The sequence below is a fragment of the Ambystoma mexicanum genome, chromosome 3q (genome assembly GCF_040938575.1).
Source record: "Ambystoma mexicanum isolate Mex_15411 chromosome 3q, UKY_AmexF1_1, whole genome shotgun sequence".
Lineage (NCBI taxonomy): Eukaryota > Metazoa > Chordata > Amphibia > Caudata > Ambystomatidae > Ambystoma > Ambystoma mexicanum.
In genome coordinates, this window is record NC_090926.1 from 176,385,742 (window position 1) to 176,411,762 (window position 26,021).

The 26,021-nt window shown below is 47.0% G+C and overlaps 1 pseudogene; it reads right to left on the reverse strand.

Moving 5' to 3' along the window:
- Positions 1–23,842: 23,842 nt before the first annotated feature.
- Positions 23,843–24,412, reverse strand: LOC138447954 (thiol S-methyltransferase TMT1A pseudogene; annotated as a pseudogene).
- Positions 24,413–26,021: the final 1,609 nt, after the last annotated feature.

Genomic DNA, 26,021 nt, shown 5'->3' on the forward strand with positions numbered 1-26,021 from the left:
ATCTTGCTGTCTCATTTCAGCGTCACCTTTGTACTTCTCTTCCTCTAGTTCTATGTGGGGTAGTCTGGTTCTCACATTTCTTCCAAACATGACTTCTGATGGTGATTTGCCAGTGGTGCTGTGTGGGGTATTGCGATAGTCTCTCATTAACTTACATAATAATTTCTCCACCGGTTCTCCACTCAGGCGAGCTATCTGCGTGGTGCGTTTAACATTGCCCATGAATCGTTCAACCGTACCGTTCGCCTGGGGCCACAACGGTGTTACTTTTCGGTGATGGAAACCCATGTATTCTGCGAAAGTTCTGAAATCTTGTCCTGTAAATGGGGGTCCATTATCTGATTTCAATATCTTTGGAATTCCGTATGTAGCAAATATTCTATCCAATGCAGGGATGGTATGATATGCCGCTGTGGACGGTACAATTTGTACATCTGGCAATCTTGAATATTCGTCAATTGCTACAAGGACATATTCACCCCCTTCCAAAGGGCCATAGTGATCTACTGCAATTTCTTCCCAGGTCCCTTTAGGCAATTCAGTCATTCTGAGCGGTTCAGGTCTAGTTTGAGGGTTAAGAACCACACACGTGGGACAGTTTTTGAGCAGTTCTTCCACTTGTGTATCCATTTGAGGGAACCATACTCTTTGTCGCAACATCCTCTTGGTGGACATTATTCCTCGGTGTCCTTCATGCGCAAGCTCAAGGACCCTTTTTCTCAACGAATAAGGAATCACTAATTTTGTTCCTTTCAGTAATAGTCCTTCTGTTTCAGCGAGCCCTTCTTTTACGGTTAGTAGACATGTGATGTCTTGTCTAGTTTCCTCTCCTACATCTTCTTTGAGCTGCTTTGCATGTTTCCAGTGACCTCTCTCAAGACATCTCATGATGATCTGCATTGCGTGGTTCGAGTTGGTTTCTCTGGCTATTTGTTCCATGTCCAAACCTTGTGGGGTACTTTCTTGGACCACATACATTATGTATTGGTCTGCAATGGATGGATCGGGGTTGTAATCGCGAAAGGAAGTCCGCTGGATTTTGTTCTTTTCCCGGTCGATGAATGATGTTAAAATTGTTGTCTTGCAGCCTTAGAGCCCATCGAGCTATTCTAGGAGGCATTTTGGCTTGAGCATTTCAATAGATGAACAGTAATGCCTGGTGGTCTGTGACTATTGTGAAAGGTTTTCCATAAAGAAATAAATGGAAGTGCTCGCATGCCCACACAACAGCCAAACCTTCCCTCTCGGCTTGTGAGTACGCTTGTTCAGTTTTTGATAGGCTGCGACTGGCATAGGATACTACATGTATGGCCTGACCATCTTTGTGATCAAGTTGAGTCAGAATGGCCCCTAGGCCAACTGGACTTGCATCCACAATTAATTCTGTGTGCTTCTGTGGGTCAAAATATGCCATATTCTTGGCATCCGCAATGCGATCTTTGATGACTTGGAATGCTTGTTGGCATTCATCTGTCCATCGGAATTCTGCGTTGAGTTTGGTGAGGGCTCTCACGGGTGCACTGACCGATGCAAAATCCTTTATGTATCTTGTGCAATAACTTGCTAGGCCTAGAAATGATCGCAGATCGGTGACGGAGGTCGGTGGTGTGGTGTTCGTGAGTGCACTGACCTTCTCAGGATCCGGTGTCATTCCACTTTCAGAGAAAATGTGACCAAAAAATCGTAGGGTTGGTTTCCTAAATTCGCATTTGTCCTTGTTCAGGGTGAGGTGTGCTTCCTCCAGTGCCATGCACACACGCATAAGTGTGTCATCGTGTTGCTCTTGATTTTGCCCAAGGACTAAGATGTCGTCGCTATAGTTCAAGCAATTGGGCACGTGTTTGATTATGTTATGAATTTCCGATTGAAAAATTTCTGCTGCTGAAGAAACTCCAAAACTGAGTCTCTTATATCTATAGAGACCCAGGTGAGTAGCAAATGTGGTGATGTATCTGGACCTTTTGTGGAGTTCTAATTGATGGTACCCTTTATTGAGGTCCAGTTTTGAAAACACTGTGGCTCCATTGAGCAGATCTACCATGTCCGTGATCCTAGGAGATTGATGACGTTCCCTCAAGATTGCTTCATTTGGTCTTCGCATGTCCACACAAATGCGAATGTCAGCGGAGTCCTTTTTTGGTACTGGCACTATGGGGGATACCCAGGGAGTGGGGGCTTCAGCAGGTTCAATTATGTCTGCTTCTAAAAGTTTCATTAGTTCATTTTCAACTTGTTTTTGTATAGTAATGGGAATACCGCGGTAATGCTGCGCTACAGGCAGGATGCTGTTGTCTATGTGTAGTTCAATTTGTCTATCTTTCAATTTTCCTAGTCCTTTGAACAATGCAGGGAAAATTTTGTCAATGATTGCAGTGGGGTCCAGATGCTTATGCATCATGAGTCTATACAGAACATGAATTAACCCCATGTCGACCGCAGATTTGTAACTAAGAATGCATCCACTGTCTGTGGCAGCTTCAAGAACATGCATGGGTATTTCTTTTACGTGATCTTTGTATCTACATGATGCCGTGAAAAAACCTTTACATGGTAGAGGCGTCTTGGAGCCATACGGAAAAATGAGCGCTCTGGCTGGCTGCAAACGTGGTGCATTTGGCATGTCGTTGTATACTTCCTCACTGACCACATTGACCGTGGCTCCTGTGTCCACCAGAAATTCTGCAGCCACTTGGTTGACTTGGATCATGAGAGTAGGGCTGTTCTCTTTTGCAGTGGGGTTTCCAAGTGCATATAGGTAGCCTTTCATTCGTGGTTCTCCTCTACGTGGATTTAATTCCTTCTTGGGTTTGTCCTCTGAGGAGGTGCTAGAGATGCTGTCAGAATGTGATTGTTCTACCAAACACCTGACATATCTCCGAGGACGTCTTCTTCGTCCTGAGGATGTAGATTTGTTGTCTCGCCATTCCTGTGATGCCCTTGGTTGTCTTCGATCGGACGGTTCTTCTCGTTGCCTGCGGCGTGTCAAGTCATTCTGGTGGTGTGAGTCACGACTGGGACTTGGATGTCTCGGCTCTCTTTCTGGTGTGGAGCGTCTGTTTCTTCCACTTCCTCGCATTTTGCTACGGTATATGAAACATACGGCCTTGTAATGATTTTCCCACCCGCATGCAGAGCAAAATTGACCCATGGCGGGGCATATGCCTTCATGAGGATATTCATGTCCGCAACAATAGCAAAATGGATCTGTGTTTCCTTTGGTAGTGTTCTCAAGTTTATGTAGATTCTCATGCTTCCCATGAATGATGGTGATGCCATCAAGACCTTCTACCTGTGCTGTCAGCGCCGCATCGGATCGAGCCAGGCGTAGACTCTCTTCAAGGTTTCGAGGTTTTTGTAGAAGTCGTTTTCTGAAATCACCGCTTTCACACCCTACTATTATTTGTGAGCGGAGTGCTTCCTCATTTGAGTAGTTGTTAAATTCAGTGTTTCATTTTTACTCTTAGTTTCATCACAAACGCATCCATTGTTTCACCTTTTAGTTGTTTTGTGGTGTGAAAGATGTGTCGTTCATAGTCCACATTCGTGTGTGGTGTGAAGTAATCGGTAAGGGTTGTCTTTAATTTAGTGTAGGTGTCTATGTCATCTTCAGGAATTTCATCTAGAATGTCTCTTACATTTGACCCTATGGCATGAGTGAGTAAGCTGTGTTTTCTTTCATCCTCCAAAGGACCTACCGCCTTGAAACACACTTCAAAATCCCTCACCCATTTCTTCCACCTTGGTCCCAATGTGCTGGTGTCACTCAGGTCAAAATTGGGGGGTAGCTGTGTTATGAGGCTGTCCGTCATGCTTGTGCGTGTTACTCTGACAGGTGTTACTTGTACAGTTAGTGATTCCTCAGATGAGTCATCAAGCATGACAAATATTATACAACTGTGCACTTACTGAGTGTGGTAGTCAATGACAAAAGCTATGTCTTCTCTTGATACTTGACTTGAAAATGGTGGATGTTCTGTGCTCACTCCTTTTCTGCAATGAGCAGGAGTACGGGTGGCTATCTTGTATATGACGTAATGGTGTGTGGGGAGCCGATGTGCTCCACCCACGTGGGTTTCCTCAATGATTTAGAAATGTTCCTCAATGTTCCTCCAGGAGGAGAGAAAAAAAAAAAATCTGTGGGGAGTCGATGTGCTCCACTCGCGTGTGCTCACCGCTTGTAGTGAGCGCACCTTCTTTAAGCGTGGGGAGCCGATACACTCCACCCACTGGTGCCACTTCCTTTTGGCGGGAAAGCTGTGAGGAGCCGACGCGCTCCACTCACGCGCTTCTGTGTGAGGAGCCAATGCGCTCTACTCACGGGCATTCACTTCTTAGGACGTGAAGAGCTGCAGGGAGCCGATGCGCTCCACCCGCGGATCAGACGTGAAGAGTTGCAGGGAGCCGATGCGCTCCACCCGCGAATCGGACGTGAAGAGCTGCAGGGAGCCGATGCGCTCCACCCGCGAATCTTCTTGTTGCCGTTGGCGGGTACTCGTGGTACCCCGCCCGGAATCCTGAGGAGAATTTCAGCTGGCGGGGAGTATACTCACTCCCACCCGCCGTACCCTGCCGTTGCGCCTGCCCTTTAATTGACACAAGATGTGTTACCAATATGAAGCGCCGGGAAAGTAGCTGTAATGCGTGAATTCGCTCGTCGCCAGTGTCGAGATGGGGAAGGATCTCTACATGCGCAGCAGCTCACATCCAAATAACGGACGGACGCAGGAGTCTTCGTTCAACACATCTTTATTTCTACTCTCTTACTCAGGAACTGCCTGACACACGTCACATCCTATCCCTCCCCTTCCTGCTGCCCCGTGTTCCTCTTCACGTGACCAGGGAGCTAGTGACGACATCACAGGTCGCTGCTGTGCGACCCACACATGACGTCCATGAGCCAGGCTGTGACATACATGTGCGTGCGTATACATACACACACACTCCGTGTATGTGCAGCCAGTATTTTGGCAGCCTCGCTAACACATTTCTTTGGTTATCTTCAAAAGAGTTTTTCTTATAAGTGCTGGGACCTTTCCAAATGGACGGCCCCACATAGCGGCAGTTACCTAACAAATCTACATCAGTTACAGTGAATAGCAACAATCCAGCTTCCATTTCAAGATGAGTTTATATGCATAATGTTTCCTAGTTTGACATGAAAAAAGGTTGCTTTTATGTAGTCAAATGTTCTTAACATCGTGCATAGCAATGAGCTGGAAGCCTGTGACAAAGAAACTCTGTACCTAACCCAATTTATTACACAACTCTTTTTGTTGTATGTCTTGAAGCGCTGAAAGTACAGTGGTGTTAAATAGAAGATTTTTCAGGCTTGCAATGTTTTGGATTGTGGCACTTCGAGTTTTCCCTTCAAGATGTGGAACATGAAGCTACAGTGATATTCTTTTGGCTAAATTGGGGCCTCAGTCAGCAGGTCCAGAAACAACGGTGATGGTAAATCCACTGCCACCGGTGTTTCCAGACCGCCTGATTCCGACGCCTGCAGATGGCAGGTGTCACTCCCGCCAGGTAACACCACCCGCCTGCAGGCGGACATGGAAACACCGGCTCTGTCATAGACGGAATCAGTGTTTCCATGGTCCCCATCCCCATGAGTCCTATGGGACACCATGGGAAAGGGGATTTACAGAATTCTGCCTCCAGAATTACCGGTTCACCGGGGTTGTAATGCCCCATTGATTCCGGCAATCACGGAGGCAGAATGGTATTACTGGTCCGGCGGCAGCCTGCCAGTTTTTCCGGCACGGCTACCACCGGACTCGTAATGAGGCGTTTTGGTAAGAATGTACATGTTATCAGACTGCTTTACTATGCAATTTGTGTGTTATACAAGTAAACTTAAATATCTATTCCAAGTAAAGCTTTGAAGGTATGCGGTTAAGTGCCTACATTGTAGAGTGGGTTATAATCCCTGCTTTGCTGTTCACTGTTTAGACAAAAGTGTGTGATCCAAGATAAATAATTTAAACTCACTCTGGGCCTCATTACAAGGTTGGAGGTAATGGAAAAACAATGGCGGTAAAGGATTACCGGAATCGCTTACCGCTCTGGGGTATTATGACCCGGCAACCCGCTATTAGCGGCACCCTAAATAACGGTGCCTCTAATAGCGGCATGGGGGCGTACATGCGCCCCTTCGGGAGCAAATACCGGCATACCGGTAAAAGGAGGACATCACAACCCACGCGGACATTCAAATCCCGGCATCCAGAAGCCGGTAATCACGGGCTACACAATGCCGGCCATACAGGCATCGCTGACCACCCACAAACAGCAATCAAGCCAACTGCCACAGGTGCACACAATCACCACAGGTGGAGTCAATGGAGGCTGGGCCAGTATTAAATGAGCACACCCACACACCACACCCCTTCCTACACCAAAATGCTACCACTGCTGTTGCAATCATGGCGCTGGAGGACATGCCTATACTGCTACAACTACAGCAACAACACCAACTACAACAACAACTACAGCAGCAACAACAGGCAGTACAGAGGAGACGCAGGAGAAGAAGGAGGGCGAGACAGGCCCAGCAATTACTACCAGCTCAGCCAGCAGTGCCTCATAGGCAGCCACCAATCCCTCGCATCAGACCCAGGCCATTCAACCTAACCCCTGAGCAGATCCACACCCTGTACTGGTTGAACCGGGACACCATCACCACCATAGTGGACATGATACACAACGACATTGCCAGCCTCAGAGAAATACGCACTGCCATCCCCCCGCTACTAAAGGTGGTGTCTGTGCTCCACTTCCTGGCCACAAGCACCTATCAACACGCAGTGGGTCAGGCATTTCACAACCACTATTTTCACGCATGTTGAACCAAGTGCTGGATGCCCTCCTGAAGCACGCAAGTACCCACATATCCCTACCACGGACTGCCCAGGAGATAGCCGACACCAAAGTAGGCTACCATGCACTGGCAGGCATGCCCAATTGTGTTGGTGCTCTGGACTGCACCCATGTGGAATTGGTAGTCCCCCATGCCATAGAGGCGGTGTACCGCAATCGCAAGCAATAACACTCCATCAATGTGCAAATGGTATGTGACTCCAGCAAGATCATCACACATTGCTGCGCCCGATTTCCCGGATCAACACATGATGCCATGGTGCTGCGCAACTCCACGCTACCCTGTCACATGGAGCGACATGCTGGACCACGTGCCTGGCTGCTTGGTGAATTGCCCAACTGGGCCATGGCAGTGCTTTCGGGTACTGATGTGTAGGGATGCATACTCCACCTGGGTGGGAAAGGGGGGGGGTGCGTACTCCACCTGGGTGGAATATGTCAGTGATTGGAGAATGCATGCCGAGCTAAACACTCCTGACCTGAACCTCCCAAACAGAACATGACACATCACTGGCACACATTTTACCATTTATGCATATCGAAGACAACCAGTAAGAGGCATGACCAAGCCACCATGGGTATGTCAAGCAATGCATGACTGAGCAGGATTGCAACTGTGCCAATGTGGCTAGTGTGACCATGCACAGTGTAGAATACACAGCATGAATGGGAGGCTAAACATTGTCGTACAACCACAGTACATCCGCCTCAGCATGCATTATTACACCCTGCATCATCTATTGAACGCCATCCAGACTACCACACCTCATATCAGTATAGTATGCATCTAGGTAACAATCTTGCTTACGTACAAGACATGTGCATGTCCACACCTAATAGCTGCGGCCATGACTGTGCTTCCTGAAGGTGGCAGCTCAGAGTGACACACACCTATTTGTATTTGCTTGCAGATGATGGAGGATATCCCTTGAGGCCGTGGCTACTTACCCCTGTGCAGAACCCGCAGAACAGCCATGAAGAGGAGTACAATCGTGTGCACACCCGTACCCGTGTTGTGATTGAGCTGACCTTTGGCCTGTTGAAGGCGCGTTTCCGCTGCCTAAGGAGGTCTGGTGGGGCACTCCTATATAGTCCTGAGAAGGTGGCAAAGATCACCATGGCCTGTGTCATGCTGCACAACATGTGCGTCCGGAGAAATGTACCACTGCCACCTGACATTGACATACATGCAGCGGGTGAGGATGATGAGGATGGAGACGGAGATGAAGCAGCCCCCCTGCCAGTACGTGATGCATGGGATGGCCAGACAGTACGCCAAGCACTGATTCACGAATACTTCTGAACCACAGGGACTATAATAGACATGGATCAGTGACACACTGGGTCCATGTGGACATGCACACTGGGATTGTTGGGAGTTGGCCACTGAACACTGTCACATATTAAATGGATATACACAAAATGAACAATGTCCAGCCATTGAATTTTTTGGCACACAACGGGTGTATTTGTTCAAACAGGGAAAAATGTGACCACTCCCCCCCAACCCCCAGTGAACTCCCAAACCCACCCAACAAACCTCAAAAACCCCCAGTTAACTCCCAACCCCACCCAACAAACCCCAAAAGGCGCCAAATGTACTCCATGAAATGCTCCCCTTCACCCACAACCATGTGTCCCACTCCCATTGTCTGGCCACACTACTTCCGTGACTTTTTGCTGTCCGGGGGTGGCATCTCGGAGTGCCATGCACTCCTCCGGGTCTGGCGTACAGGGCTTGCGGGGACTGAGGATGCAGGTGTGGTGGCTGTGGATGAGTCCAAGGCAGGTTCCACGCCCGCTCCAAGGCGTGGCCGCTGCATATGGAGCAGGATGGAAGTGAGGACTTGGGTTACTTCCCCCAGACAGTCCCTCATGAGCGCAGCTGACACATTCATGGCAGATGTGTTCGCTGCGATGGCCGCTGTGGTCCCCGCAATGGCAGTTGCAATACCCCTCCTTGTGTCCTCACCATCGGCAATATACTGCCGCAGGAGATCCTACATGGCCTCCTGTCGGGGCCTCCACCCTCGACAGGTGTGACTCCAGGGTGTTGGTGGGAGCTGGAGTGGTGGGAGCTGGAGTGGTGGGTGGTGCATTGGTGGGTGGTGCACTCACGGGGGCTGCGTTCTGGGTGCTGTCCTCCTCGAAGGGGCACAGGTGCGAATCCCTCAGGTCAGAGTCATGGAGGCAGGGATCATCACTGCTGTAGGTGGTTGAGGGCTCCATATGGGGTGGGGGGTGGGCAGGGGGCTTGGGGTGGGTGGACTAGTCACTACTGTGACTCCCCCATGGTCCACATTGCCATCCAAGACACCCTTGGTGGTGGCCGGCACAGGAAGGGACCCCCCCTCCGACTGGTGTGGGTGTGGGCTGCTGGGTCTGATGTGTGTCCGGCACACTGGCAGCAGGTTTTGGTGAATGTGTTTCCACTCGGACAGGCACACTGCCTGTGGGTGTGGCCTGCTTGTCTGCCATGGGGGTATTGGTGGCGGTGGCCCTTTTCTTTTGGTGTGACACGGATGCCCTTGCGGTGTTCTCCTGACTGGCATCTTCCTCATCGGTGATTGGGGGTTAGAAGAGATGCAGGTCATCAGTGGTGGTGTCAAATGCCAGAGGCATACAATCATGCTGTTCAATATTCATTCATTCATGCATTCATGTCTTAAAGGTGTGTCACACTTGGTGTTCTGAGGGGGCATATTGGAATTCACTGCATGGCAGGTGGCATGCCTTTGATTTGGGGTTTGTGTGATGTGTTACATGGGCACGGTCCAGGTGTGTTGGCCGTGTGTTTATGGGATTGTCACTCAGCATGCATTTCTGTGTGACAGGGTTTGGGCCGCAATCTGGACTTGGATATGTTGATGTGGGTGTAGGAACATGCATTGCCTTGCCTAGTCTCTCTTCCACATCACTTGTGCTACGTCATGGTTTCCCCTACAGGGTTGTGCAGGATCACTCACCTCCTTCTGGGGATGATGCCCACCCATCTCCTTCTCCCCGAATCCCTCAATCGACTCAGGATCGATGAAGCCGGACAGTACGTGGGGTGGTCCCCACAGCCGACATCTTGCGGGCTACCTCCTGACAGATTTCCTTTTTCTTGAGCTGGGCCTCACGCTTCATATCATTTGCTTTAATGATGTCTGCATGTGCAGCGAGAGTGTCCACCAACATATTCAGCTCTGCGTCCGAGAATCGCTGTTTCTGCTGCCGGTGGGGTGGTCTTCCGGGTAGCCTTGGACATCCTCAGAGTATCGCCACAGAGCACAACAGGAATCGACTGGTGGTTTGGGAGGATTGCAATGGATTGTGCTTTTAAAGATGGCCGCCGGCCAATTTCCCATTCCGACGCGATGACGTTATTTCCAGGTCCGGTCTTACGAGCCCGGTATTAGCATGTTGGTATTACCGGGTCGGTATTTAGGGGTTCCTCCTAGGCAGTGGCGGTATCAGCGGATCCCGTGATGCCAATATCTGGCGGTTGGAGGGCCTTTTGCGGCATGCCGGTATGGCCATTACCGGCATGGGGGTTCACGCATGCTCGCGCACTCATAATCACCCACTGATTCATACGAGCATGGACCCGCTCATTCCGCCATGCCGGTAATGACCACGGTTTTACCGCGCTACTCGTAATGAGGCCCTCTGACTTATTTGCAAAAAACGTGAGTCCTTATAAGTTATTCACACTATTTGAAAAAAGACATACTTACAATGGGGTAGATGTAATGATTTTAGATGTAATGATTTTAGGGGAAAATAGTGTACCCTCATGTTCTTTGTTAGTGACTCTCGAAGGTTGTCACCTAGAATCGCATTATAGTGCCACTGGCCCTTCCTCTGTACCATATTACTTGATTTGATAATGTGCAGCCTTCTTAACACTCCGTGTGTCAAATGAAGATGACGTGCCTCTGCCTCTTTTCTCCCCCTCTGTCCCTTTATCTTTCCTTTCTCAAGATGGCCCAAATTTCACACGCTCCTGTCCACTCCAGCTCAATCATGCTTACCAAGCTTACTTATCCACCCTAGCTTACCTGTGCCTACCAAGGTTACACATCCATGCTAGCTAACCCCTGCCTTCCTAGCTTACACATGAACCCTAGCTTACCCCTGCCAACCAAGCTTACACATCCATGCTAGTGTGTCCCTGCCTACAAAGCCTACACGTGCTCCCTAGCTTACCCCTGCCAACCTATCCTACACATCCACCCTCGCGTACCCCTGCCTACCAAACATACACATCCAACCCAACTCACCCCTGCCTCCCAAGCATACACATCCACCCTAGCTTACACCTGCCTACCAAGTGTACACATCCACCCTAGCTTACTCCTTCCTACCTTTACCCACCAAGCCTATCTCATCCCAGCCTTCCCACATTTATCACCATAGGGTAGCTCAGTCCACTCTTACATCTAGATGGCTGACCCCTGAGTACCACTCCCCGACCGTAATTAATGCCTGTACTTCCAGCACCCACCCACCATAACTCACAGCTGTTCACTGGCCATGCAGCCAACCCCTAGGTCAACCCCATCCATCTCAAGCCACGACCCGGACTACTATCACCCACCCGCCCTAACTCACACCAACTTACTCTCATCCACTGGCCCTAGCAACTTCCTCTTTTCCGGACCCGCCATTGCTTACCTCGGTTCACAACATTAGCTCACCCTTGCACACCCCCCAATAACTCACCTCATCATAGCTCACCCATTTTGACTCTCACCCACACAGTCTTGCTCAACCCTGCTCACTTCCATCCACACACTCTGGCTAACCATGCCTACCAACCTACCTTCTGCCACCCGGTTCAAGCTCGCCCCTGCTCAACACCACTCACCCACGCAATCTCATCCATACTCACCAGCATCCACCCATCCCTTCTCACCCTTAGTTACCCCTGCTCACCAGCATCCACCCATCCCTGTTCAGCCCCCAAACACAAGCTCAGAGCCACCCAGCCTTACCCTCCTAGTTCACATCGGCTCATCACCACCCACTGACCCAAGATCAACTCGAAACGTATCCATGATTGCAACCACTACTCTAGGTTACCCCAGCTTATTTTATTTATTATTTATTTATTATTTATTTATTTGAATGCACTTAGGTACATATATAGATTTTGTTGTGGTACAGCAAGTATAAAACATTACAGAATAGGCATGGTATGTTAAAGAGGCTGCATTGGAACTTTGCAGGAGGCGCCATGTTGAACATCTTGGTTTTCAGTGCCTTACGGAAGGCAGTGAGGGAGGTTTCCAGTCTGATAGAGAGTGGAAGGGTGTCCAGTTTTTGGGAGCTAACACAGGGAAAGTTGCACCTCCAGCTTTGGCTCTTTTGAAGGTTGGAACCGTTAACTGTTGGGAGTATTGGACCCTCTTTGGTCTGAGGGGGTTTCCTCTGTGAATTTTTACTGATAAATACAAAGCTGCAGTAAGGGATAGGCATCTGTGGGTGGTAGTGAGGGTCTTGAAGAGAATCCGCTCTTTAACTGGGAGCCAATGAGCTTCCCGTCTGGCCTGTGAGATGTGCTCCCTCCTAAGAAAGTTCAGTGCCACTCTGAGGGCATTGTTTTGTATGAGTGCAATTTCTTTAGGTTTTTTGAGGAGGTGCCTAGGAGGAGTATGTTGCAGTAGTCCAATTTACAATAACTCAATGTAGTCCACTCACACCAAGCCACCCCAGCTCACCTTTGCTCACCCCCAAGCTCCCAAACTCAACTTCACTCACCAACCCTAGTTCACCAATGCGTGGATGGGCTCCTAATCACATTAACCCAAAGTAGGCCGACCCTTAAAAGCGACTGCACGTTTGTCCGTAAAGCAAGTTTATTGTACAAAAGGCCTGGAGGGGCTAGATGATGCTGTAGAGTCAAACTAACCCGTGCCTCCTCGAACGACACAAGTTGACACATTTAACACATTTTGTAACAGTCAAAACACTCTCACATATTTTATTACAAATCATCCCCCACGCATGATTGTCCAATCTACACAAACAAAATACAATCTCCATTAATTCCCACACTCTCATTGTTCACATTTATTTAACTACCATCATTAGCTCTTATTCTTAGCTCACCCCTTTTCTGGGATTCTTCCATGAGAAGTCATGACGTCATCCCATAGTTACACATTCACATACAAACATAATTCATTACATGTTCCAGCTGGCCTGGAATCTCTAACCCCAGATGTGATACACATGGTTTGCAAAGACACTTTAATGATATGCGCAGAGGGAGAAATAAACAAGTTCCCTTTGAACTGGCGATAAATATCTTACCCGCCCGACTTGCTGGCGCCCTTGTTTAACTCTAATGTACACGATTCAACACACATGGCCTCTTCCGCTTCCTGAGAAAACTGACCAAAACCCATAAAGCATTTGTCAACTCTGCTCTTGAGCGGAAATTACACCCAGTCTATTAATTGGTCACAAACAGATGGCCGCACTTCTCTGGACAATCAATAACAGGCTTGCATGTTCTTAAAAAGATTGCATCTCATTTCCACAATAATGACAAGTTGTAAAAACCTGAGCCTGATATTGTTGCAGCTGCTCGCTGGACTTCATCTGCCTTCAACCTTGCTAAACCAGCTTTCCCAGTCACAGAGAGGTCATGCCGTCAGCTCAGGCTGCTGGGTCCTACACAATTCCTAACTTATGAGAAAACTTTGCAGCATACAAATATGTATGTTCATCATGTACTCCAACTGTCCCAAATCACAGTTCCATCAAGACCAACATGTTTGAATGTCGGTGCATGTATGTTCAAGACTACTGCGTCCTCTCACAGTGATTTCCCATTGCAAATCTCCTTTCTCGCATGTGCATATGAGGGTCCTCGTTGCTCAACCGATGGGCGGTACGTGGTAGCCCACACCTATATTGCATTTATATTTAATTTGCGGTTTTGACATTTATCTTGTTGAATGTGTGCAAATCTGAAATGTATCAACTTAAACACAAAGTAACACTAAAAGTAACAAGTATCCCATTCCCATTAACTATACTAGGTACATGTTAAATTGCACATTGCACCAACTTTGGCGTTCACCCAGTCACCAATAGGGCGCGCACAATGTGAACCCCTCTTTCTCATTGGGACCTTTACTGACCATCTTAACATTCCCCCTTTAGTTAATACTTTAAGTAATTAACCAATTTCTTGTTCTTTAAAACCATCTTCTCTGGGAAAAACCCTACAACCATCTCTGACTTTGTTTGCAATATGGGCATCCTCCTCCACTGAACAAACCCAACTTATCCCGCTACCATTTCTCCAATCTACCCGCTGCTCCACATAAACATCCCAATTTGGTGGAGGACACAAGACTGCTTCAGTCTGAATACCCATGTGATATGAAATGGCCGTGGTTCATGCTTTCGACAGGGCCACAGTCATCATGGCAGCTGCTTTTGGTACCTGATCAGAACAGCATCGTAAGAGCATTTGACAAGATCAAAAGATAATAAGGAAAAAGACAAAAATTGGCATTAGGGTTTTGACATCGAGGCTCGTCCAAGATGGTACCCAAGAAAAATGAAAGTCCAACCAAGGGTAATTTGTGATTCCAGCTTTGTTTTACAGGACCACCCTAAGCTTGTGCAAAGCAGCAATTGTTTCAGTCAGAGTCCCATTCTCTGTTTTACAGGACCACCCTAAGCTTGTGCAAAGCAGCAATTGTTTCAGTCAGAGTCCCATTCTCTGAATCATTAGGAGACGCAAATGTACAGTAGGTGCTCCCTATCTTCTGGGAGACTCCTTACATAGCTGTTAGGAGGTTGAGAATATATCTGTTCTGCAAGGCAATGAGCCTGAGGGCCTGTTGTTCTTCCTTTAAGGCACTGAAAGCTGGTTCAGAGGAATTCACAAACAGCAAGAGTTTGTATCGGATTACATGAAGCCACTTCGCATTTTGCGAAGGCTTGGACACCAGGGGCCAGAAGGGAGAACAAATAATTTCAGTCTGGCTGAACAGATGATACTGCACCGAAATGTCCATCAGCACTTTTGAAGATGTCGCCGAAATGTAGTTAGACAGCTTGGTCCGTTGCAAGGGTTCCTCTTCTTCAGGATCAGGCAAAGTCATTGGGTTGCCATATGTGATGATACAAGGGATGTAAGGGGCAAAGGGGACAAAGGGGGCACAGATGTTTCTTTGGGCATCGAGCGGGCAAGGACCAAGTGTTCTTCAGAAATAAAAAGGACAGGAACATGCAGCGTAGTCAGACTGCACACACCTCGCCAGGCTGGAGGCAACTGTCCATATCCAAATTGTCCACATGACCAAAACACATCAAGAAGTGCAGCTGTACCGCCATCTAAATCAGCGATGCAAAGCATACAGTTGCAGTTCCCATTTGTTCCAGAGGGCCCCATGCCATTGCCCTTAAAACACAGAGAAAAATGTGTATAACTGAATCTTAACATGTTTCTATGTGTCAGATACTTCAGATACTTCAGATACTGCTTCTATACATTTCCACATTCTTGGTTAACCTGTGCCACCCCTTCTTCTGAGTATACCTTCCTCCCTCCAGCTCTGCAACTCTTCACCCCTTGCTCCCATCGGTTATTTATTTATAATGTACCCTTTTATATTCGACCGGACTCTTTACATACAACTCACATTCTTCTGCTCTTTATGATCTGTGGTTGAAACATTCTTCATCAACAGACAAAATACATGCTGTCAATGATTGCCCTTGAAACTGCCCTTAAACTCTGCACAGAGCTAGATGCACTAGACACAATGTCTCTGCTAACTCTATTTTACCCGGGATAAACACCCCGGGACCACCAGAAACATGGGGGATAAGAGAATATATGTAGAAAAATTCTGCAGATCTCTCTCTCCTCACTCTCCTCATATGGCTATACCATAAATTATCTGCTGCAAAACCATGTGCATCTATCAGATCTAAATTTACATCATCCTCATTGCTCAGGAAATCAACATTCCTTTGTGACCTCAATAGTATGTCATCCAATTCTAAAAATAATAGATACATTGAAAATATTCACATTCATATTTTCCATCATACCTGAACAAAATAACAGAAAAAAAGAAAGCAAAAAACATATAATCAACCATCCTAATATTCATTTTAAATCCAAATTTTGTTTTATCTTTAAAAAATAACAATTGCAGGTTTTCGTTCCCTACCGCCTTTTCTACTGGAACAAACTGCAAATCCTTAGGACATACTTAATTTTGAGCCTGCTCCTGTGCCAGTGGAGGGGCAATGATATCCCTTTGTATGTCGCTGATGTGGACCCAGCTCTTGCTGCCCTCCACCTTCACAGGAGACAGAGTTGCGAAAATCACACGGTGTGACCTATGAAAACGCTGCTCATTCCAGTGTCAGACGATGGTGTGGATGAAGACCAGGTCCCCAGGGAGCAGCTGTGGCTGGTATAGAATGTCAGATTCTTTGACGCTTTCTCCTGTAGACTGTTGACGAGAAGACACAACCTGTAAAGATATAAGTCTGACACTTTTGGTTAAGGCCCTAAGGTAATCCCTAAACTCCTCACCAAGAATCCCTGCTGATTTATGTGCATCTGATGCTTTGCATGCAGGTGAGAGTGGTGTGGGTAACCTTTGCCCAGTCACAATCTCATGTGGGCTACGGTGGTGATCTTTCCCTGTCTGATTTCTCAAATAAAATAGAACAATTGGTGAACAATAGTGGCAATTTATATTTAAATCATTACATACTTTAGAGTATCGAACTTTAAAAACACCATTTAGCATTTCCAACATGCTGTTGGCCAGAGGGTGGTACACTGAAAAGAACTTGTGCTTGATCCCCAAGAGTGAAGTCATTTCTGCTAACAAAGCATTAAAGAAGTGGGTCCCATTGTCAGACTTCAGGACCTCACACATTTTCTACCATAGAAATACCTCCCTCACCAAAAATATTGCTGTAGAATTAGCATCAGTGTGTACGCAGGGACCAACCTCAAGCCAATGGGAAAATGAGCAAACCACTACAATAAGATAGTGAAAATTGTTACATCTTGGAATCATGTCTATGAAATCTATGTGGAGCTCTCGGAATGGTCCAGAGGGCCTGGGCAAACCTCCTCTTATCATCCTCATTATGTTAGCAGGATAACATTATCTGCAAACTATACAATTCCCTACAAATGTACTTACCTGTTCTTGGAGGTTTGGTATGAACCACTCTTCCTGAAGCTCTGCTGCGATTTGTCACTGAAAAGTGTGCAACAGTTAATGTAGTTGCTCTAGGGCCACAAGAAGCAGCTCTGCAGGCATGACTACCTTCCCAGAAAGCTCCTGTCTCCACAGGAAATCCATGGACAAGAGGGCACATCCTGTCTTTTCCCAGATCTCCTTTTCATCTCTAGGTGCTCTCTCCTGCAGCTCTATGATTTGGAGCAAATGGACCACAGTGTACGGGGCTGACAACTGTACCTGCTGGGACACAGTTTCCATTTTCTGGGAATCTACAAAGGGCAAGTATGCAGCTTCTTTCTCTGCTCTGTCTGCGGCATCATTTACAAGTGCTATTGGATTAGCACGGTTAGTGTGCGCAGCGTATTTAACAATTCCAACCTCTGTGGACAGTGTTTGCGCTTCAATCAATCTGGATAAGAGTGCAGCATGCTGGACAGGGGTCCCGTTAGATCTCCTAAACTCTCTTCTCTGCCACACCTTGACAAGCCTGAATGTACAGTGGAGGTTGCATATGCCGAGTCAGAATAAATAGTGACTACCTTCTCCTTACTCATTTCCTGTGCCTATATAAGTGCCACTATTTCCACCACTTGTGTGGAATAATACAAAGGCAACCAATTCTTTATCCTGACCAGGTATTCCCCATCCACAAGGCCCACACGGCGGCACCTGTATGCCTCTCACCAGTGTCCTGACTGATTGTCAACGACCCATCAACAAAGAGTGCCTTACCTCCCTCCAAAGCACCCTCCTTGACATTCATCTTTTCCTCCTCTTCTCCCTCATAAGTCACACAGTTGTGGACAATGTCATCAGGTTTCACTGGTTCGGATACAAATGTCACAGAATTGACTAGGTGACACTGTACAGTATGTATGGATACATTTGATAGAATATCCTCATACCCTGAGACTCTCTGGGTCATCAAAGTCGACTTGGATTTTTCCAAGATCGCAAAGACTGCATGCTCCACATACAATGTCACAGGGCAACCCATAGTAATGGTTGAAGATTTTGGAATTGCAAAAGCTGCTGCCGCTAAAGCCTGCTCACAAGGAAACTGTCCTTGCATCACTGGGTCTAGGAGTCCGCTATAGTATGTCAAAGGTTTATGGCCCAGCAATGTTTGCTCAGCCAGGACCACTGTCATCACCTGCCAGTTTGAGTGTGAAAATAGATCAAATGGTTTCTTGTAGACCATTCTATCAGGCCCTTCACCTTCTGTGCTGCCTTATCTCCCTGCAGTAAGGGCCTTGTGTAGCTAGAGTAGCACAAAATCCATGATCTACAATAGTTACAGAGTTACAGAAACCTCTGCATTTGTTTCACCGTCACTGGCTGGGGCATATTCCGAACTGCAGTGGCTCTCTTTGGCATTATCTTCCTTTCTGCAGGTGATATAACTTACCCCAAATATATTACCTTTGTCTGGCAGTATTGCAATTTTTCTTTGTCCACTTGGTACCCCTTTCCACAAACAGGGTGACGAGCGTTATTGAATCTCCTTGACACTGCTTTTCTGAAGTACTTTTCTGAAGTGCTACAAACTAATAAGTCATCTACGTACTGAATTACTGTACTGGACACAAGTAAATTCCCGAAATCCATTTAAACCGCCCTGTTGAAAACACTCAGAGATTCACAGTACCCCTAGGGCAACCTTGTGTACTCGAATCTCTGACTGCGATACATGAACTCAGTGAGGTACTGAGAATCATGGTTTAAGGGGACCAAGAAAAATGCATTCTTTAAATAAATTACCGAGAAGTGGGTCGACTCAGTAGGGATATTACAGAGAATGGTAGCAGGATTTGGTACCACCAGCAATTCTGCCTCAAAAATGTCATTGAGAGGGCGCAAATCCTGGACCATTTTACAAATGGACCCCTTCACTTTATTCACCGGGTAGATGGCTGTGTTACATGGGACATAGAAGGTTGTATTATGCCTTGCTTCAACAATGCCATAATGGTCTCAACCATCCCTTCATCAGCCTCTGTAGACATGAGGTACATGCAGTAGTATCGAGCAAAGTTTCAATTTTATCCGTACCACTCCAACACTCTTTAACAGGCCCACATCATGAGGATTGCTGGTCCATCAATGGTCTGGCACCTCCTCCAAATCCTCATTCCAATATGGCAATGTATTTATAACGATGAGCATGTACCACAATAAAAAAAAACATCTTTCCTGCGTCTTCAATGTCCTCGAACAACTGCTCGTCGGACATGTCCCTTAGCGATAAGGTCGGATCAATGTACAGAACTGTGTGCCACTCTCCACCTTCCTCATCAGTGCCTGAGAGAACCACCCTATCCTTCTTGAGAAACCACTGCTTCTAGGAGAACCGTGACAATGATGCCGGGTGTTATCCCATGAGGCTCAGCAGGCCGAAACACATATTCAGTTGGTACCCACCCAACTCAACACAACCATTACTCCATAAAGAAATAAATAAAGCTGAACATACATGTACCCCCCTTATCACTACAGTATGCATGCAAAAGCTCTGCTTTTCTTAATGGATACAAACCTGGAGTCGAACATACTATGCCTTCCTCCATGAAAGCAATCGACATCTGCCACATGTCTTCAGATCACTAGATAGTACAATTTGGCTTTGAGGGACTGCAGTAACACTGCCTTATGTTTATTGAAAACCATGAAATGTATTTTTGTGGTAAAATAGTCTAGAAAGCACTTAGCAGCAGGATGATTAAAGGGTGGGATGCAAATTAATAATTTATGGGACTAATTATATAATTTATTTGTAAGGAATCTATCCACAAGACAAAATGTTCCAGGACAAACATAAAAGTCCTAAGGGGGTGACAACAGAATGCCTTATGATCTGCTTTGTGGTAATAACACATTGTTTTATGTGCAAAAAACAGGTTGAAGGATGCCCTAAGAGGACAAAGTATAATTTGGCAGTCGGTCATGGTACAAGTAAAGAGCTGGAAATTAGTGGTAAGGTTGGCCATGTATAAAGCAGGTTATCAGAGGCTTTGCTGGACACTCAAAGTGTAGGAAGTGTTTGCTGATTAAGTATCATATATGGCGCGAGGCGAAAGGTCAACATAAAAATCTCAGAATCTTTAGGGCCAAGAATGATTGCTAAAATAACTTATTCCTCTCTATCTACGGTGACTGTCCCGAAATTGGGTGCTCTGTCCCAAGAATTCTTCACCAGTGTGGCAGGTTAAATATCTTCGAAAATGAACAATTTGCATCACATTTGCAAGGATGGACCTTTTTTCCTTTGGCGCGCATCTTTGCATAACCTTTTATGGGTAATACTAGTGAAGATGTTGATGACGTGAGGGGTGCCATTAGAACTTGTCATAAAAGGTAGGAAGGAGGTTGATGCTTGCATGGCTTGAGCGATATTAAAATGGTCAGGCTACAGGCAGGGAATGGCTTAAAGGCCTTTAGGCTCATGGCCACAATGAACCAATAGGATGAGTTGACTCACTGTATGCTCAGTAGTTTATTTCATCGTAATGGGTGCAATGGGGCAGAGTCATAAAATAAAGTAATGGTAAATTACAATTGTGCGCCAATTTTCCATTCAAGTCAGAGACACTTCTTGAGGCACAGTCAGAGCCAGGTTGGGGTTGCTCGATGTAGCATATTTTGCCCTAAGACCATCCCTGTCTCTCCCATCTCTAAACACCTCTTCCCAACCCAGGTCTCCCTAGTCCCACGTAGTAAATACATATTTATTTCCCCTCAGTTTACTAACAAGATAAATAAATAGTGATGTCAACCTAGAAGCATATGGCCTTTTCTAACTCATCTTCCTCAGGGATTTCCTAGCTTTCCTTCCTCTGCTACATTTGAAACATGAAACACTTGTGTATAGGTGCGCTATACATAGAATATCATAGCATATCATATCTGCTAAATTGCTAGTGTTTGAAAGGGGTAAAGGATTGTGCCTTGCTGACAACCTCATTCGGTCTTGTTTCTAACATGCTCACTCTCTCCTCTCCCTTTCCCAGTTTCTCACTATGCCCCTTCTCCAACTCCACCTGCCTTTCTTCTCTCCTCGAATTGCTCATCTGTCCCTCAATGTCACTCGTTCCTTCTAGGCCTCACCTCTACCCTTTGATGTCACTCCACCCTCCTCATTCACTACTACTATCTCCTCAACACTACTATGCTCTCCTCCACACTTCCAGCATTCCTCTACCACTCCTCCACACTACTACCACTCCCCCACAATACTACTACCACTCCTCCCCACCTTCTACTGAGACACCCTTCTTTTACACAAACAAGCCACACCCATCAGTTTTTCACGCACACTCAGACCGCAGTATCACTTGCACTCAACCACCAACACCTCACTTTCTCCAGCAATCACCTCCACACTCCACTGCTCCTTCTTTCCTCTGCCAGGTTGCTTGGTCTGCTATCCCCACCTCCTCTGATATGACCTCACCCAAACAACCCACAATGCCCTGCTTCCTGTACCTCCTTTTATGTTCCTCTTCCTCCTGCCATTGGTTGTTTTTCTCTTGACAATATATTCCTATCTTTACCACCGGGGTTGTGACATACAGAGGCCTCCCTTCAAGAAGGAGGTTTGATACTGATGCAGAGCTTCTCGTTTAAAGAGGGGCAGGGGTTTATTCTGATACAGATGGCATCATTACGAGGTGGGCCGTAAAACCCTCCGGTAGGCGGTGGGCTACCGCCAACCCGGTAACACTGTTTCCACCACCTGATATCCCGGTACTACCGGGATATCATGAGCGCTGCCGGAACGGTAAATCCCCATTTCCGTGGAGTCGTAAAGGGCTCCATGGGAAGGGGGACACCGAAGCACTGGCACTGTTGTTAAAAGTGCCGATGCTTCAGTGAAAACTTTGCTGGCAGGGGCCTGAACCTGCCGGGAGTTCCGTTGCCCCTAACGGCAGAATTGTAGTTTGGACCGCCAAACTTGTAATGAGGCCCAGTGTTTCCTCCTTCAATGGGAAAGTTCAATTTGTGAAAGGGGATGGGTGTGTTCTTATGGTCTCCTCCTTGAATAAGGACAGTTTATTCTGATGTAGAGTCTCCCTTTTAGGGGGGGGGGTTTATTATGGAACAGAGTCTCCCCCTGAAAGTGGGAGCATTTATTCTTCTATGGAGTCTCCTTCGAAAAGCGGAGAGTTTATTCTGATATATAGTCTCCCTCTTCAAAGGACAGCATTTATTCGAATACAGAGTCCCACCCTTGAAAGGGGAGAGTGTGTCCTAATACAGCGTCTCCCCCTTCAAAGGGTAGAGTTTATTCTGATACAGTGTGTCCCCCTTCAAGGGGGATTGTTCATTCCAATACAGAGGCTCCCCCTTCAAAGGGGAGAGTTAATTATAATAGAGTCTACCCCTTTACCCCTTCAAGAGGGAGAGTTCATATTAATACAGAGTCTCTGCTTCAAGGGTGAGAGTTTATTCTGGTACAAAGTCTCTCCTTCAAGGGGTGGAGTTTATTCTGGCACAGATTCTCTCCCAGCAATTGTGAGAATGTATTCTGCTACAGACTCTCTCACATCAAGGGGGATAGATTATTCTGTTACTGAGTCTCCCCTTCAATATTGAGAAAACAAAGACGTTCTTTTGCTGACTGACTTTCCCAACGTATCCTTAGAAGTGTATTAGCACGGTTTTTCCAGGTGGTGGAGGATTTAAAATGGGCAGAAATACATTTCTTGTTATGGGGGAGAACATATTTCACACACGGAGATTCCATTTCAGAATAAATTCTCCTGGTGGGACTTTATTTCAGAATAAGGGAGAGGGTTTATTTTGTGACATCAGCTAGTTTAAACCCATAAACCCTGTAGTCGTTTTGCCAGTGGTCCTGGGATAAAGTGCTTTAATTTGCACAATTTGGTACACATTTCACCAGAAAAAGAGAGCTAGGTGGAACCCAAAGAGCTTATAGAGAAATGTGACAAATTCACAATTGTGGGTCCCTTGTTTAAATATATTCCTGTGCCCGTTCTTTGTCACATTCCGATCCTGTTTCTCATTATACTAGGATGTATCAGTGCTGGAATCGGACCGGATTTCCTTTCGATTCGGCATCTGGAAGAAATTGTCTCTCCTGATTCCTAAAACCTAGGGAACTAAAAACCTATGCCTGAGCCACCATATAACACTGCCCCCATAGAGATCAGGTACAATAGATCAATACAAACAATTGTTTCCGGAATTTGAAAACTTAACTTCTGAGCTCAGATGAGCTCTGCTTTGCTATTAATGTTAGAATGCTGCAGTCACCACAGTGTGTGGGTAGGTGGGGGTAGCTATGATCTGTGGTATGTCTCCTAACTGGTCCAAATTGTGGATGATAAGCAAGGTAAGATGTGCTTAATGCTGTGTGGAACAGCAGCTACCAGCAGTTGGTCATGAGATGCATTTTCTTTCACTGTGTTTCTTGATAGTACAGCTGTAAAATAGAGAATGTTTAGGCTCTAAGGACTTTGCATGCTAGTGAAAGTAGGGAGGGGGGAAATACATCTACAATTATACTCTTTTTGCTCAACATGTTACGCCAACAATTTATACATTGACAGGACGGATTATTATTTGATTTGTGCGCATTTCAAGTCAACTATAAAACCGAGTGTTTCATGTATTTACCCCTATTTTCTTAATGTTTTAAAAGCGTATCATTTGCCTGTCATCAATCCACCCTTAGGACTACCCCATCGCTTCTTAACCACCCCACGTTGAATCCCCTAGTCGTTTTTTTCCATTTCTAGAAATTGATTGTATTGATAAAAACAATTAAAATAACATACAGGCATGAGGACGCGCAGCACCTCTTTAAGTAATGCCTCAACACTCTCCACTGAGCACAAGACTTCCGTGGAGACCACCACGTCAACCGAGGCGTCGGACACCTCAGACAAATTCTCGCCAGGAGTCACCAAATCCCGCTCGAAGTGCAGGTGGTCGTTTTCGGCCTTGCTCTTTTTAAAAAACGGCAGGAAATTGCGGTTGACACCCGTACAAGTGACTCTGGCTCCTCGTGGATACAACGGAAATTAGTGCCTGTCCCGCACCCGAGCTCCAGCACTTTCAGCTCCCCCGATCGGCCGGTGAAATCCGGCAGGCGGCTGAAGAGCTTCTTCTTGTAGGGAAGTAAACGTGCAGAAATCTGTGGAAAAAGTGGCACAGTAGTGTGGGAAGAGTCGGGTGGCCAGTGGCTTCCAGAGTCCCAGGAAGTCCAGAAGTTTGGCTGGAATGGCCAGGAGCACCAGGCATAGGTGGAGGAGCACAGCAGAGTATCCCATCTCCACAGACATAACCTTGGCATTTGTCCATTAGCTATGACATATGTATCACCCATTTCTCAATTCTTGCAAGCCCCTTTTCCTTCCCCTCCAGTAAGGTGCTGAATGAGACATATCCTTTTGTTTGGCATTACAAGACCGCAGATTTATTTTCACATATGTACAACCACAGCAAACAGATATTGAAAATAGCTCCAAAGGTTTGGCGACTGCTCCCCGTCCTGCTTCTCCCTTTTTTCTCCATGTCCATTGTAGGCCCAATTCCCCCAAGACCTTCGAGTCTGAGAACCGCCTGCCCCTGTGACAACGACATCCCGGCTCTGCGTAGCTGTAGGGTGGGTGGGTGTTAAAATGACATTTTCTCCTGGTTGACAGGCAGCCGGCTGCTGGAAGAGCTGCAAGTGCTCCTGTGCCGGGTGCCCACTGCTTATGAAGCCCTTGCTCCTCCCCTTTCCATTGTTGCCCTTTCGCTGGCTTTTTGTTGCGCTTGGCGTTCTTTTGGAACTCTTGCTGCCCTCTCCCCTGCCAACGAGGGGGGGGGGGCGACAGAGCGGAAGGAGGAAGGCCCCTGCCCAGGGTTATCGGGGTCCCTCATCCATTTTCTTTCTGTATTTCCGTTGTCACCTTCTTAACCTGGGCATTTGTCCATTAGCTATGCCATATGTATCACCCATTTCACATTCTTGCGAGCCCCTTTTCCTTCCCCTCCAGTAAGGTACTGAATGAGACATTTCCTTTTGTTTGGCATAACAAGGCCGCAGATTTATTTTCACATATATACAACCACAGCAAACAGATATTGAAAGTAGCTCCACAGGTGTGGCGACTGTTCCCCATCCTGCTTCCCCCTTTTTTCTCCATGTCCATTGTAGGCCCAATTCCCCCAAGACCTTCGAGTCTGAGAACCGCCTGCCCCTGCAGGTATTTTCGGACTTGGGGAGGGCCGTTTGCTGGGGGGAAGCTGAGCCCCAATTGCTCCTGCCAGACACCCTCGCCGTTTAGGCTCCCAGGAGGCGATGTCCAGAATGAGCGAAGCTCCTTCTGGTTTAGCAATGGCTCATTCGGAGTCTTTCTGTTCTCATTGGTCACCACAACACTGCCACGCCAAAGGTGGGTTACCGCCCACCGTGGCTCCCCACTTTCCTATTTTGTAGCTCTAGAAGTTCTGTGTACACCTTGCTGCTCAGTGCCAGTCCTTCTATCCTTCTTTGACAAGGGATATCACCTTTTCCGGTTATCCTGATCTACGGGTACTTCAGTCCCCTCCACATTTCCGTCCTCCTTGACCTGCTCGCGCACCACCGGTTCCCGGTTCTACCACCGCTTTGAGGCCAACTGCCTCCCCCCTCTTCCAACCATCTCCTTAGTAGGCACATCTCTCTCAACCCTCCGTGCCTGATACCCCCCTTCCCTTGCAGGTGTTTTTGGGCTGAGAGAACGCCATTTGTTCGAGGAAGCTGAGCCCTTGTTGCCAACACCGGACGTCACTGCTGTTTTTAGGCTCCCAAGAGGCGCTGGTCCGACTCCCGAGTAGTGGAGTCTATACACGAGGCTACTGTGCATACTGACTTTATTCTGGATCGAAACTTATCTCACCTTTTGCCTCATACTACTGGTGTTA